Here is an 11,069-nt window from a genome sequence, read left to right as displayed (position 1 = left end):
GTTTGTTTGTTTGGTTGGTTGTTTGGTTGGTTGGTTGGGGTTTTTTTGTTTTTGTTTTTTTTTTTTTTTTTTTGTGCAACAGATAGAAACCATTACAAAAAATCACCACAGATCAAACTGCAGAGAACAAGGATGATGCCCAGTACAACTCATCCATCTACAACAAAACTCTGAACCTAAGGCTCAGGGATCATGATAGAAGAGAGGGCTGGAAGATTGTAAGAGCCAGAAAAACAGGGAGTTTGCTGTAAAACTGTGCTTCCTACCATGGCAGAGAATCTATACCCATGAAGTCTCATCAACATGGCTGCCTAAACAAGACCTGAACAAGGACAACACTGATAGACATGCTAACATAAAAAGGAGAACTCTCACGGGGCCTCAACCCTAAACAAAAACTATAGGCAACTAAAGAATGCTGAGAGTGGGGGAAAGTAGTCTTCTCTAGAGAAGGGGGGGAATAATTTAATTATATTTTAATTAAAAAAATAAAGAGTGAATTTTTTAAGTGTTTTTATTGATAAAAAGAGGGATGATCTGAGATGATGGGCACCTTAGGTTGACGTGGCTCCTCCTAGATGTACATTTACTCTAGACCACTATGAGGCAGTTTAAAGAGATGGAAGAGAGAAAAGAATTAGGAGTCTGACCTTCCACAGACGGGACTGTGCTTCTTGGCACACACAGTGAGGGGCAGCCTCTTTCTTGAAGGAAGTTGAAAGGTCTGCCAAGGGAAAAAGCTGACTGTGACTCACTATAGGGGTGGGTGAGAGGCCTGAGAACGGGGATGCCTTGCAGCCATGGGGGTTATGTGTAGTTCTGCAGTCGGCCTCTCTTTCCTGGAATGAACTGCTTCAAGCAAGACAGATTATCTTGGGAGATAGGTTTTCTTCTATAAGCATTCCTTTCTAGGCTGAAAAGCATGACTGATTATCTTGGGAGATAGGCTGTCTCTATAAACATTCCTTCCTAGGGTAGCCCAGCAAGGTCATCTGTAATTCTGTAGGAATCTGGTTCTACACAGGCCCTCTATCAGCCACCATAAACAAGTACTATTTTTCACTTGCCAATTTAAGAAAGCATTTCTTTTGGAAAGAAATTATGTGAAATGTATGGAAGGCCAATTTTTCTGTATGGCTGTTTGCTGGGATGATTTGGTAGCGACTTTCCAGATAAATTAATCAGTCTCTTAGATCACCCCACACACTGTGCTAGAGGCTTTCCCTGCAGCGATTCACTGAGTGGGACCACCACTCTGTAATGGGTTGGCCACAGTGTCACCACGTCTCACTTGTAATAGGAGGTGACAGAGGGGTAACCAGTCAATGCCAGTGGATCGGTGAGCTGAGAAGCAAGGCTCCCCTGGCTGGCAGGCCCTGCTCTTCTCCACACTCTGTAAGTGCTCGTTCTCTGTTCTCATGCCTGTGTTTCTGCAGTGGGAACAAAAAGTCAGAAGCAGGCATCACTCACTCTTCTGAAAACAGGGGTCTTCCTGTTGAAATGAGGGATGCTTCCCGTCTTTGGGAGAATCCTCTCCCCCGAGGGCTATTTGTAATAATTACAGTACCTTCTCCACTCAAAACTTCGAAACTGGTCTTTATCGTTAGGCACACTTCTAGTCTTAGGCTTAATGGCTGGCCAAGAGACTGAGACACTCCTACCCCATTGACTGAGACACTCAATTAAATGAGATACCTAGATTACGTAGCATAATTCATGTAATGTTTGTATCCAAATTAGAAGCTAGTGGAGGTATGGTGTAGTGGGATAGAAAGGGTATGCATTTGAGGCTAAAAGCCTAAGTTTAAAGACTGGTTGCTCTTCTCTCAGATGATTCTGAAGGTTTGGGCTACCATTATAAGTGGGCAATATAACTTGTGTTATATTGAGTTGTGTGTAAAACCATATGGTCCACAAGGATGTGAAGAAATTAGAATTCTTATGCACTCTTGGTGAACACATGAAATAGTACAGCCATTGTGTAGTTATTCAAAAGAATTAAACATACAGTTACCACATAGTTCAGCAATTCCAGTTCTGAGTACATACCCCAAAGAAGTGAAATCAGGGAAACAAACAGATATTCATACAATCATGCTTCTGGCAAAATTGTTCACAATAGCCAAAGAGTAGAAAAAATCTGAATACCAGTTGATAGCGAGGTAGACAAAATAGGGTCTACTTGTGCAATAGAATATTACTGAACCCTGAAAAGGAAGAAATTCCTGTGGCATGTGAGAACATGGACAAAACGTGAAGGCATGATGCTAAGTGAAATGAGCCAGTCAGGAAAGAACAGAGACTGATGAATCCATCTATACGAGGTATCTAGAGTGGGTCATATTCATAGAGATTAAAAACAGGACAATGGGAACAGGGCCTGTCTCCGGCTCTTTTACTGGCTTTTGGGACCCAAGCCAACTTCATACTGGGTTGGGGCCTGTCTCCGGCTCTTTTACTGACTTTTGGGACCCAAGCCAACCTCATACTGGGTTGCTTTGCCTAACCTTAATATAAGGTAGGGGTGCTTAGTGTTACTACAACTTGATATGCCAATGCTTTGTTGATATGCATTGGAGACCTGCCCTTTCCTGAACAGAAATGGAGAGGGAGTGGATTTGGGGCAGGAACAGAGGGGAGTAGGGGAGATACTGGAAGGAGAGGAGAGAAAGGAAACTGCACCTGGGACATAAAATAAATAATGAATAAGTTTATCTATTAAAAAAATAGAATGGGGGTTGCCATGGGCTGAGAGGAAAGGGAATGGAAAAGTAGTTTTTAGTGGGTACTAGATTTCAATTACATAAGAAAAATATATGAGGTTGGATGGATGTAGAAGTCTAATACAGTGTTAAAGTACTAACTATACATTTAAATAATTCGGATAGGGAGATTTCTATTATACATCTATCCATAATTTAAAATAGAACACTACATGGTATCGTAAACACTGGATACATTAGTGCCTGCTTTTATCTATCTGCCTGTTGACAGGAGAGCTTGACAAAGCTTCCACAAACAAGCCAGATGTAGATGCACCTGATGTATGCGGAGGCAGGGTCCTGAAGGAAGAAAGTTTCTCCTCCCACGTGAGATTGTGATCCAAGTCTGTGTCCCCAGCTTTTGTTCAAAGGCTGTCATCACTTCAAGGTCCTAAGGGGACCATCACAGATTGGGAGGTGTTTGGGTATGCTGCACAGTCACAGTTATGAAGCACAGTAGAGATGCCTCTTTCTCACCAACACTTCCTCTCCAATACACTTGCCCAGAGAATTCCTGAGAACTCTTGAAGATCTGGAGGCACTGGGTACCTTTCTTCTTTCATGAGACCCACTCAGCCCTGGCCTCAGAGTATGGTATCCGTCGGCTGGGTTTTATGATGGAGGACACTACTGGCACCTGATGGTTAGAGACCAGGAAGGGTGGTTATTACCCTGCTCTATGATGTACAGGCAGCCTCCATATCAAGTAATTACACAGTCCAGAATGTAAGTGGTACTGACCATCAAACTCTTCTTGGGAAAAATGCTTTGAAGTCTCCTCAGTAGGTCAATAACCCTCCATTGGCTCTATTCCTGCCTGTCAAAATTCCTTTCAATGATGATGCCACCAAAGGCCTAGTCTGGTCAAAGAAGCATGGTCTTTGCTTGCTTGGGAATATGAAAATGAAGGGCAGAAGAAGCATTACTAGGGATACTGGAGGTGCAACTAATCGACCCAGCATTTTCTGTGAGCACAAACTCTAAAATGTCATACAGGCAGGCAGACAATGAAAACCTCAGGATACATGGCAAGAGGTTGAAGTCAGCCCACTTTAATCTCAAAAGAGATGCCAAACTTGGGTCTCAGTGGATGATTTCATCAGTAAAGTGCTTGCCTCAAAGGCCTGAGAACTGTGTTCAGATCATCAGCACTCACATAAAAAGTCAGGTGGCAGGGCACCCCTATCATCACAGTGCTAGAAGCCCAGAGAAGAGATTCCTGAAGCTCATTGGCACTAGCCTACTAACTTCTGGGTTAGTAAGAGATGACCTTGCCTCAAAAACTAAAGGTGGATGGGCTGGTGGTATGGCTCAGTGGGTAGAGCACTTGCTGCCTCAGCCTGACACCCTTAAAGCCCTGAGACCCACATGGTGGAATGAGAGATCCAACTCCAAAAACTGTCCTGTGACCGCTACACTTGTGTCATGTGTACACATAAAAGAAATAAATAAAATGTAATTTTTTAAAACGTTTCTCATTTAAAAAATGGAATGAAATAATAGTGGGGGTCAACTGAGGAAAGAGATCTAACATAGACTTCTGGCCTCCACCTACATGTGTATTGGTATTTCTCTCTCTCTCTCTCTCTCTCTCTCTCTCTCTCACACACACACACACACACACACACACACACACACACACACAAATACCTAATAACAAGAAGAAACCATGTCAAACTTCTCCCAAGGGAAGTGTTCAAAACAGGTTCTCCTAACAAGTCAGAGTTTTTCACTTGATTTTCTTGCATAAAAAATAGGAATTATAACAGTATGCTCTTTCAGGTGTGAGCAACAGGCTGGGGAAGCCCTTTGAACCTCATATCATATTCTATAAAACATTTCTACCTGTTGTTCACTTTGCTGGTCCTTTCTCCTAACCCTCCCATAGCCAGGGTCCCTCTGGAACCCTACCCCCTTTCCTGAGCCATCCCGAGTAAATGTCTAGGTTAGGAGTCAGGGCAGGTAGTGAGGGAGTTCACTAGGTCCCTTCCTTGACATCAGAAGGGGAGCTTGGTGAGAATGGGTCAATAAAAGCTCTCCACAGTACAGGTCAACTGATAACTGTGGTTCACAGATTCAGCTGCAACCCGGCATAGTCACATGGAGAAACAAACAGACAAAATAAAACAAAACAAGGGAAAAGTCCAGGTTAGTGTACTCATCCCCATGTGTAAATGCAGAGCACAGTCTGGTGCCTGAGAAAGCAAAGCAGTAAACTTAACTATCAAGACCCTGCCCCACTTCTTCCAGGAGAGGAGTGGGCCATTTAAGAACAGAAAAGGAATCAAAACCTACCTGGGTGTTGTGGAAAATTCCTTTACACTGTGATTGGTTTAATAAAGAGCTAAATGACCAATAGCTAAGCAGGATTTTCAGGGCAGAGAGAACATTGAGAAGAGGAAGGGCAGATTTGAGAGAAGTCATCAGCCAGACACGGAGGAAACAGAAACTATGGGCAGAGTAAAGGCCATGAGGCAGGAAGTAAATTAATAGAAATGGGTTAATTTAAGTTATAAGAGCTAGTTAGAAACAAGCCTAAGCTATCAGCTGTCTCTGTGTAGTTATTTGGGAGCTGACAGGACAGACAGAAAAATCACCCCACACCTGTGTTTCCTCAGTATGGATTCATTTCCTTAATTATTGTATGAGCACAATGGCATACATTACTCCAAAAGTTTTAATGCTAAATCACTTTTATAAGTTTGGCTATCCTCTGTTTAGACACATATTCATGTAAGAAAATTCCACAGCTACATACAGTTGAAAAAAGTCTATCTAGCACAGATATATGTAATATATTAATGCAATGTAGCACGAATCTTAAAAGGTCTTATTAATGAAATCAAAACCTGAAGCCAGGTATTGGGGTGAATACTGGAAGATCAGAGAAGCAGAACCAGCCACAGCCACCTCACTTTGCCATTCCTCAGCTGATCCTGTTTCCTCAGACTGGAAGCTTTTGAGTCCTCATCCAAATGGATCTCAGTTGACCTGCTGCTCAAAAGCCTAAAAGCTTAACAGGCTCTAGTTCCTGGTTTTCACACCTTATATACTTTTCTGCTTCCTGCCATCACTTCCTGGGATTAAATGCTCTTGTTACCATGCCTGGCTATTTCCAGTGTGGCTTTGAACTCACAGAGATCCAGACGATCTCTGCCTCCAGAATGCTAGGATTAAAGGCGTGTGCCACCATTTTCTGTCCTCTATAGCTAGTAGCTGTTCTGTTCTCTGACCCCAGATAAGTTTATGAGGGTGCACAATATTTGGGGAACACAATATTACCACAATGCAACTATTTGTTCAATGAGAATAAAAAACACTCACCCAAACCCAAAGCCAGTGATGTGTTCAGGAGACTGACACCTGCACCATTTCCGATGCTGTTGTCTTCTGAGCACAAGGCTGGGGGGGGAACTCAGGGTTCTGTAGCAGAATGGAGGAGCACAGACTTCAGGTCAGGGAGCATCACTGGAAGCCTACTGTGGTCCACAAAATGCCCAGGTGAGAGGCATATCACATGGATTCACACAAAAGCTCCTGTCTCAAGGTGGACATGAAGTTAGGCACCTGCAGGAAGGAAAGAAACAACCCATCGGCTCATGCTGTGCCCAGCACAGCTGTAACTCCATAATATGTGCAATCCTGTGATTCAGTTCACAATGCTGTGATTCAGCAGGGACACTGAACACTCAAGTAGCCTGGGTCACAGAGAGACCGAGTCATAGGGAGTTAAACACCTCACCTAAAGCCACTGAGCACCTCAGGAAGGATGGTCAGGTTTTAACCTCCCAAGTCAGCAGGTCCAGCCTGTCATTTGGCACTGCCTAAGCCGGTAACCCAAGTCAGAATGGGAAAAGGTGTCATGATGGCACTGTCCTGGAAGGAAGTCACCCATCCTGGATCCCAGATTCAGATGTAGGAAGGTAGGTAGGGTCTCAGGAATGATATGGTGTGAACAAAGCACTGGAGAGCATGGCTGACAGACCATACCAGGTGTGGTTGTACATCCCTGTGTTCCCAGCACTGGGGAGACTGAGGTAGGAGGTTCTGGTTCCAGATCAGCCTGGGATCCAGAGTGATACCTCGACATAGAAGGGGGGGGGAGAGGCCACGGGGGATATCGGGGGAAGATCGAGGCCTAGAAAATGACTTGAAGATTTGAAGATTCTGGCTGGGCCCTTGTTGGAGACAAACAGTTCATCTATGAGTATGGCCCTCCTATCTGGGAGCACACAGCTTGCAGAGACAGCACTAGCAGTCTGCCCCGACTAGAAAGATTGGCTTGGTACCAGAAGGAGTGGAGCGAGCATCTGTCTGATCACTTGCCAAGCTCCCCAGGGCCCTGGATTCCAGCCCCTAGCCTAGTCTGCTGGGGCTTAACTGGGAGGCAGCTATGAGCTAGGGTGAAGTATGTTAGGGGAGGAGGCAGTAGGCTGCAAAAGACAATACCTTCCTGTCTCCTGTGCTCTCCTGCTGGGCTGATGCTCTACTGCCTACTGCCGTTCAGAAACTAGATAATCTAAACACTAAAATGTGCTTTGATTCTGAACACCTGTAGTGGAAGTCATGGGGTGGAATTTCAAAGCAGTTTGGAACAAGACTTGCCTCTTGACTGTGCTCCATGAGAAGACCTGCCCCTCCGAGTGTCATTTGTAGTACATGAAGCTACGTTTGCCTTCAGTCAGATGGCATGGCTACACTTAGTCACTTCTTCTTCCTTTTCCTTCTAGACTTATGTAAACACCATAATAGGGCCAGAAACTAAGACTGATGGCATTTGCAGAACCAGGAGCTGCCAGACACCAAAAATGTCCAAACGCATTTCTAGGCCTCAGCTTCTTTATGTAGTTAGTGGGAAAGCATTGAGGTTGAGTCTACTGTACTAACCTCACAGAGGTCATATGAGGGCATGAGTCCAACAGGTTTTACACACTGTGCAATCACACCAAACTGGGAGCCACAGCAGAGATAGCTGCTCCCTGGCTCTCCAAAAGTCTTCTCTAAGATGGAGTCAGTACAACTTCTTACATGTCTGACATCACACCTAGCAGAGGACCTAGCACAGACACCCACAGTCAGCTGCTCACTCAATGACCACAAGAATAAGCCCAAGAGCATCGAAGGATGGACTTGTTTGGCATCCGCAAGAAGTCCCTGAGCTATTGTGCTGTGCCAGTAGTCCTTGTGGGTTTAGTGTTTAGGAATCTAAACAAATAGTCTACATTTTCCAATATGACAGGAGGCAGGGGACTTTGATTCAAAGCAGAGACACAGAGGACCTAGAAAATGTGTGCAAAATGCAACATTCATAATGGGGGAGGGAGGGATTATTGGTGGCTTAGGAAAGAATCACAGGTCTGAGGTTGTAGACAGATTTTCAACAGTGGTGAGGGAAGTATGTCCAGGCTAGGGAACCAGTCTCACAATGGTGGAAAGCAGGGATGGAAACCTAGAGAAGAGAGTGGAGACCTGAGCTGGTCAGGTGGAGGCTCGTGAAAAAGTGGAAGCCTAGTTACACCTAAAGAATGGCACCTTCATCTACCAGTTGTGGGGGGCTGGGCAGGGGGAGGCATGACTCACTCTCAGAATGGAAAGTATATTGGAGTTCCTGACGGACTTCAGCCCAAACTATTCATTTTCCAGGAAGAGAAGGTGATGGCTATGGTTTGCAAATGGATGACTCCTACCCAACACAATTGACTGATACCTGATGCAAAGCCCTGGTCTTTCACTGTGCAAGTCCTCAGACTCTCAGGTGTCATTAGGAATTAAACTGGATTAACATTACTTTGGGAACTGATTCTGACAATAGCCCTGCCAAGAATCTGGCTTGGAGAAGGGTGTCTCTTTGTCTAAGGAATGGCAGCAACCTTCTCTGCCACTGTGGACTTTTTTTCTGCAGTGCAGATGTTGCTGTATGGGGTTCCATTATCTGGGGTCAGCATTCAGAATCATAGAGACAGAAAATGAGATGGGTAGTGTTGGGAGCTGGGATGGGGCAAATAGAGAGCACTTCGTGGGTTCTGGGTTTTGGTTTGGAACAGTGCCAATGATCTGAGGCTAGTTAGTGGGGATGGTTGCACAGTAAAGTGAATGTGCTCTGTACCACTGAACTAACACAATTAGCTAAGAGCTTGAGACTCTTAATCTCAGGGTCGTGGGTTCATGCCCCATGTTGGGTGCCAGATATTGGTGAAATTATTAAGTTAAAAGGGAGGTTTATTTTGTGGTGAATGGATAGTTGACAGAATCTGGGAAAGGCATAGTGCAGTCAGGCGGGTGTTCTCTAGAGAACTCTGCTCAGTCTACCTCCTGAGTCCAGGGTCCAGGAACCAAGAGATCTGGCGCATCCGGATCTCGGGTCTTCGGGGTCCTCTCCTGGCCCCACCTTGTAGGTGTGACAGTTACTGAAGCCTCAATGGGGATTGGAACTTCCAGATCAAAGCTGGAATGGCTACCCACTACAGGTAACTTTCACATTATGCATATACTTCAACAATATAAACAACAAGAGTAGTTTTAATGGTTTCCTGTTATCCCTGGAAGAAAGTCTCAGACCTCTGACAAAGTTTCTGAGGCGTGGCGGGGCTCCTCCTAACATGCTGTTATCTCCCTTCACCTGCCTTTTGCTTTCCAGTTTTCACTCTATCAGCCCCTGAAATGCAGCCCCGGGGGGGGGGGGTCTGCTATTCTTCTTCTCTCTGCGTCTTTACTTCTTCACCTGGACAGGTTTGCTCATTGTTTAAATCCCAGCTTTAAAACTTCCACCTCTGCTGCTGGAAAGATGGTTTGGCACGTGAAGCCCTGGATGACACACCTGATAACAGGCACAACCTCCTGAAAGTTGTCCTCTAATATCCAAACACCTCCACCTGCACACTGTGGCATATACACCCACAAATACACAGTCGCAATCACAAGTACACACACACACACACTTAATAAGTAAATAATGTAAAATAAAATTTAGAATGTTTTAATTTTTGAAACTCTGAAAGGACTTCCCCCTAACCCAAGTGAAGTTAACCCTTATCCTGTATTATCCTGTATAAGTGCTGTGTGTGCTCCTTCACCGTGGAATTTAGCCCTTGAAACTCAACTAACGTTTCAGTGTTATGCTAAGAATGAAAGCTCATGGGTTTGGGAATTTAGCTCAGTGGTAGAGTGCTTGCCTAGCAAGTGCAAGGCCCTGGATTCAGTCCTCAGCTTGGGGGGGGGGGGGGGCGTGGAGAATGAGAGCTCACATCTGTCCTGCCCACTGCCCAACCACTCTAGGTCTCTCCTATACAAGCTTTATACCCTAAGATGACTGTATAGCATTGGATATAGATCAAGAGCAAGCTCAGAGACAGAGGGCAGAATCTACAAGTTGCTGTGACCCAAAGAATGATCACAAGACAGCTCTCACTCAACCCTCTCCTCCACCTGTGAGGAACCTGGAGCATGCAGCCACTCAGCCTCTCCCTTTCTCTAGATAGTTTATATCCTAGGATGAAAGCACCTTCCCAAACATTCAGTCAACCTGAACTAGCTCTTGTCCAGATTTCCTTTATCCATCACTCACAGAAGCCTTTCATTCTTCACAGAAAGATACTCGAGAAGCTTAGTAAGTCCCTCAAGGTAACACTGGTAATACAGAAGCCCCGAGCCAAGCTATGTCTACAATGGGTTCCTTCGTCTTTTCAGGCTCTGAAGACACACATGGCACTCAGGTGCCTCACATCCTGGGACCTTCAGCTCGATATCTTCTAAATGAGACTTCCTCCACAGTGCTCTGCTCAGTCCCCACAGGAGAGAATTGTTCTCCTCCAGGTCCCCCATAGAAAGCCAACACTTGGTCCAACTGTTAAAAACAGTGCGATTTTATGGATTGTGAAAGGAAACAATGGAGGGGTCTGGATCACAGCAGTCAGAAGATTGTCAGATCCGCCCTTACCTTAAAAACGCAAAAGTCGAAAAAGTGTTTGCTTTCAGAAACACATTATAAAGTGTGTATAAACTTCAAAACAATGGTGTGCACATTTGGGGAAAGTGTCAAAAAGGCAGGTGCTGCTGGCAACTCTCCTCCAGGGGCTGCTTCAGGAAGGGCTGCTGGCCTGAACACTGGTTCTACAATATTGTAAGAGTCCTGAAATTGAACCTGAGGATGACAGGTGACCCATGACTTATCTAAGATCCTGTTCAGCCAGTTCCGTCTAAGCCCTGTCTCTGAGCTGGCCTTCTAGTCTTCACCCTGGGCTTCTCACCAGGCCACTGCCTCTCTCCCCACTTCCCCTCCCCCTCCTAGTCCCCCTCTCCCTCCTACTT

This window comes from Peromyscus leucopus, chromosome 17, assembly GCF_004664715.2.
Source record: "Peromyscus leucopus breed LL Stock chromosome 17, UCI_PerLeu_2.1, whole genome shotgun sequence".
NCBI lineage: Eukaryota > Metazoa > Chordata > Mammalia > Rodentia > Cricetidae > Peromyscus > Peromyscus leucopus.
Note: the sequence above shows the minus strand (reverse complement) of the source record.